The following is a 5,555-nucleotide window of genomic DNA, read 5'->3' on the forward strand; positions in this document are numbered from 1 at the left end:
GGAGGAAAGAGGTCCTTGTGAAGAAATTCTTCCAGCCGAGGTCCGTGCCTTCCCAGAGGGTCATCGGGAACCATAAATATGTCTCCCACGAATGTGTACTGAAGCAGTCTCCTGGCAACAATTTCTCTCCAGGACGCCGACTCAGTCACAAACTCTCTCAGTTTATTATTGGTCACGATGATCCCTCCCGGTCTTCTCTGCTAGGTGCAATAGGAACTTGTCATCATGAGAAGAGATTCTTTCTCGGGAGATCATTCGGGAAGGAGTCAGAGCCACTATGCCGAGCTCCTGGAGCTGGCCCAACAGCTGCTGTTCACTGACGTGAGGATCCCGTCTCGTTCTCCACTGCGGGACAAACACGGTGATGTTTCTGTTGCCAAGCTTCCAGAAATACTCCACGGCGAGGGCTATTCCGCGGCAACTGAAGAACATTTTCAGGCCATGGGCCATGGCCACGTTACTCCCGTCTATCACCACATGCTTCAGATCTGCTCTGCCGGGCTCATTTCTCTAGGTCAGACTGTATGGGGTCTTGAGGGCCTCTTGAAATCTCTGAACCCCTGTGAACGAGGCAGTGGGGTCCTCAGAGGATCCACCCAATGCTGCGGATCCTGTCCCTGAAGGAAACAGCCGGGGCTGCTGCAGGAGTGGCTCAGAAATTGGGGGGCACCTCGGCTTAGGCTCAGGAAAGCCCCCTGAGCAGGAATGCTTTCCACGGGGAGGTTCCTTAGATTCTGCAAGCACAGGTCCCGCGGGTTGTTGAAAACCCTTGTCAGGCGTTCCTCCCTGGGCCAATGGGAAAGGTGGTGGGGGTCGCTGCCCCTGTTCGGTTTCCTTCAGAGCCGGCAGCGACTGAGGTTCCACGGGCTGTCCATCCCGGCCCCCTGACCCATCACGTACCCTAGTTTCTCCTTCGAGGGCCTTCGGTTCTCTCACTTCCCTTCTCTCGTGTCTCTGCAGCCTCAGTAACATCACAGCTAATTTCGCTTGTTGCGCGACTACCACTTCTTGCAGTAGTGCTGCTTTTCCAGAGGCTGTTGAGGTGCGTTCTTGTTGGGCACATATTGGTCCAAGCTTCTTAGAGAGAAAGTAGAGAAGAACAGCTGCAAGTCCAAGTACAAGCAGGCTGGTGATCGTGATGGTGATCAAGGCCCAAAGAACTGCCGCCATGGCTTTCCCGAGGAACCCCTCTAGGTCTTCAGTTTCCCCCCTCTCCAAAATGGAGCCTCCTATGTGTTCTCCAGCAGGAGCCGGGTGAAACAGATGCATCCTTTGCAGAGGATCCCAGGGAATTTCTCCTCCTCCGAGCCTCTCCCTCAGATGTCTGCTCTCCTCTGAGACCTTTCTGTCAGATGTCCTCTGCCTCCTGCAATCTTGGTGGGTTCTCTCCTTCCCGATCAGCTTGGGTTCCACTGCAAACACTTCTGGTCCCTTCTGACTCTCGGGATTCACGTGCCTCTCTTCACCAGCACAGAACCGCACTCAGAAAATCAACAATGGGTGGTGGGTTGCTGGAGGGAAGGGGGTAGGGTGGCGATCCAGCACTCAGCTCCACCTCACTGCACAGTGAGAACTCAACTGAGCTGCTCTAGAGTGCTGCACTCTCTTTAAGAAGCTTCCCTTTCCTGGTGGGCGGATCCTATCTCTGACGCTTGCTGACGAGTCCTTCTCTGATTGGCTCTTTGTCTGCCCCCTCCACTAGACCTCCCTTCCAATCAAGGCCCTCTCTCTTTCCAAACTAGAGTTCCTTACATTGTTTGGGATTAAGGTGTGTCCTAAGGGTGTGTCAGCCTTTCAGACAGGGGGATTTTCAGGTGTGTCAGTCCCAGCAGGCAGCCCATGAAGATCTCTTGGTGTAACCCCTTGCTAGAGCAGCCAGGTAGCATGATTGAAATTCCTTTACAACTACCTCCCTCCTCCAGCAAACAAACAGACCAAAAACAATAAAAAACACAAAAACAAACAAACAAACAAACAAACAAACAAACCAGGCCAATTCCTTTTGCTTTTTGACAAGTTCGGCTCAAGTTCCATATGCTATTTATTGGATGATGATGCTGTAGGGTGTTCGAAGTTTACAATGATTCGATCATTTTAGGTGAGCAGTACATCTAGTCCTGCCCCTATCTGATTTGGTGAGCTATGATTTTCTGGACTGGTTGTTGGGCAATGTTATCTCATACTGCATATCTGGACAGTCCTCTGCATCAGGGTGGAGAACTTTGGTATTCCTTTGCAACAGTGTGGGTCTTTTCTCAATTCACCTGCTTTTCCTTTTTTCCTTCTGCTTTCTGGAAAAGTACTGATTGAAGTTAGTTTATTATGGGGTATAGATTTCATAAAGAGCCCTGTAGAGCCAACTTGTTCCTTTCATTTTTCTGTATTTTTAAATATGTTTATGTCATGTATTGTGTATGTCATGTGTATAGCATTGTTGAGGCATGCACATATGAATAAGCTGCCCATCAGGATTGAAAAGATGATCAAATCATGAGACAGACAGTGATGCTGGAAATTGATCTGGGGTCCTTTATGAGGGCAACAGACATTCAACTGCTAACTCATTGTCTTTCTCCAACTTATCTAAGTTTCTTTCCACTACCATTTCAAAATCATTGCTAAAACCCCACAGAAACCCCACTGTTTTTCCAGGAGCTCATTTTGAGATAAATATAATTCCCATGAACTAGACTCATTATAATAGTATTAATATATTTTAAATAAATTTTAATAAAGTATAAATAGTCCATCATTCATTATTTTGACACATATTAAGTGAAGGTATTCCTGCTATACGATACATTTCTTCATTATTTACAGTTTCTTTGACAGCATCAAAGGTGGTAATACTTCAGAATAAAATAGACAGCTGCACCCTGCTGTCTGGAACCATTTCAGTGGTACCCAGAACACTGAGTATTTGTTCAAAAAGGCATGTACTGAAGGCAGTTATTTTGATCTTTGGATACAGAGTCAGGAGTGGTGAGAGGATGGAATGATCCTTACATTAGATATAGAATGCATGACTATCTGATTTGCATGGATGTCTCAGAATGAAAGAAAAAAAATGGTAAGTAGCTTCAAGTAGCTATTTCAATATAATAACAACACACACAGACATACACACAGGAACACACAGACACAACCACACACATATACACAGACACACATATGAGTCTATGAAGTCTATGAAGTCACGGTTCCTCACCAGGAACTCACATAACAGTTATAGCTAATCCAAAACTATTTAGAAAACAAATAAAATATCATGGGTTTATCTGTATTCTCTGTTTATGCCACTCAGGCACAATATTCCTCCGCAACAGTTTTGATGTGGTTTTTCAGAGGCTTTCTCATTGTCTGTATAGTAACTGTACAGTAACTGCAGGAAGTCTTTTTAATAACTAAAATTGTGAGAGGAGAAAGGAATGAAGGTCAACCTGGACTATAAGAAACTCTGTCTCAAAAACAAAACAGTAGCAACAACAACAAAATAGCACAAGAATCTGAGTGCCTGGGATGCTTTGGGACATTCAAGTTTTTTATTTTAATTCTTGGCTCCATAGGAAGCTATTGAGGAGTGTAGTTGTTTGAATGAAAATGACCCCTACAGTCTCATATGTTTGAAAATATGGTCCCCCATTGGTGGAAAAATTAGGAAGTGTGATCTTGTTAAAGAGTTGTGTCACTGTGGGTGGGCTTTGAGGTTTTTAAACCCCACACCATTCTCAGTTAGCACTTTGCCTCATATTTGTAGATCAGGATGAAATCTCTCAGCCACTGTTCTCTCTGGTGCTGTGCCTGCCATTCCTGTCTGCCACCCTGGTCCCTGCCAATCATGGAAACTCTGAAACTCTAGGTACCCAACTAACTGTTTCTTCTATAAGCTGTCTTGATCATGATATCTTAGCACAGTGATAGAAAAGTTCCTAAGACAAGGGGTCTGAAAACAAGAGAGAAATTATTTGATGTACACTTATCTCAAAGATCCTTTTGTCCTGTAAAATTAATAGTAAGATTTCAGAAATTTAAAACACACACACACACTTTTCTGTGTTGCCTGGAGATGGGTCCATGTGGTGTTGTTCTTGATTCCCAGCCTAACTTAAAGGGTAAACTTACACAGTGTCCTGAGCCCTTGATGTCCTGCAGATGAAGGAGGAGAATGTCCTCAAATTCCTCACAGCAGAAATACACTTAGGGAGCACTTAGGTGACTTTCAGATCGAGCAACCCCTCTACGAAAGGAAGAGTGATAGTATCCACATCATAAACCTGAAAAGGACCTGGAAAATGCTGTTCTTTGCAGCTAGGGCTATTGTTACAATTGAGAACCATGCTGCTGTCAGTGTCATCTCCTCCAGGAACACTGGTCAGTGAGCTGTGCTGAAGTTTGCCACTGCCAATGGAGCCACTCCAATTGCTGTTTGCTTCACATGTGGGCCCTTCACTAACCAGATCTAGCAGCTTTCAGGGCCACAGCTTCTAGTGGTGACTGATATCAAGGTAGACCACCAGCCCCTCACAGAGGCCACTTAGGTCAACCTGCCCACCATCGCTCTGTGCAACAGAGATTCTCCTCTACACTATGTGGACATTGCCATCCATGAAACAACAAGGGAGCTCACTCAATGGGTCTTATGTGGTGGATTCTGGCCTGGGAAGTATTCCACATGCATGACACTATCTCCCATGAGCATGTGTGGGAAGTCATGCCTGATCTTCACTTCTATAGAGACCCAGGGGAGATTGAGACAGAGGAGCAGGCTGCTGCTGAGAAGGCTGTTACCAAGGAGGAATTCCAGGGTGAATGGACTGAGCCAGCTCCTGAGTTCACTGCCACTCAGCCTGAGGTGGCAGAATGGTCTGAGGGTATGCAGTTGCCCTCTGTACCCATACAGCAGTTCCCTACTGAAGACTGTTAACCAGCTCCCACAGCAGGCCACCTAAAGGGTTAGAGCCACCACTGAGTGGTCCTGAGCTAGCCTCAAACTAGTCAAACACACAAAGATGACATTGAACTTCTGTTCCTCCTGACTGCACCTCCTTATTAAGATTACAGAAAAGTTTTATGGATGCAAGGCAAGACTATACCAACTGAGCTACATTCCAAGCCAAAAAGCAGGCTATTGACCCTGTCTTAAAATTAAGTAGTCTGTAAGCTGGGAGCAGTGAGGCACACTTGTGAGCCCAGCACTCAGAGAAGCAGAGGCAGGTGGGTCGCTGTGAGTTCAGGGCCAGCCTGGCCTACAAAGCCAAGACAATCATTTCAGTGTCTACTAGTCTATCTAAGACCTTAATAGAATAAATATACTCAGGAAGATAATGCTCAATTCTAGGTTTGAAAAACAACTTTGATAAAGAAAAAGAAAGAAATTAACATAAACTTGAAGGGTGGGAATGTAGCTTAGTATTCAAAGGAGGAATAATGATTACCTTGGGTTAATGTCAATATTTGCAAACAGAATGTAAACAATATGCATTTAAAGAGTAAATGGGGGCTGGGGAGATGGCTCAGTGGTTAAGAGAACTTGGTTCTCATCTAAAGAACTAAGT

The 5,555-nt window shown here is 45.4% G+C and overlaps 1 pseudogene; it reads left to right on the forward strand.

Moving 5' to 3' along the window:
• Nucleotides 1-1,839: 1,839 nt before the first annotated feature.
• Nucleotides 1,840-4,924, forward strand: LOC132650917 (small ribosomal subunit protein uS2-like; annotated as a pseudogene).
• The last annotated feature ends 631 nt before the right edge of the window (nucleotides 4,925-5,555 follow it).

The sequence above is a fragment of the Meriones unguiculatus genome (genome assembly GCF_030254825.1).
Source record: "Meriones unguiculatus strain TT.TT164.6M chromosome 13 unlocalized genomic scaffold, Bangor_MerUng_6.1 Chr13_unordered_Scaffold_34, whole genome shotgun sequence".
NCBI classification, from domain to species: domain Eukaryota; kingdom Metazoa; phylum Chordata; class Mammalia; order Rodentia; family Muridae; genus Meriones; species Meriones unguiculatus.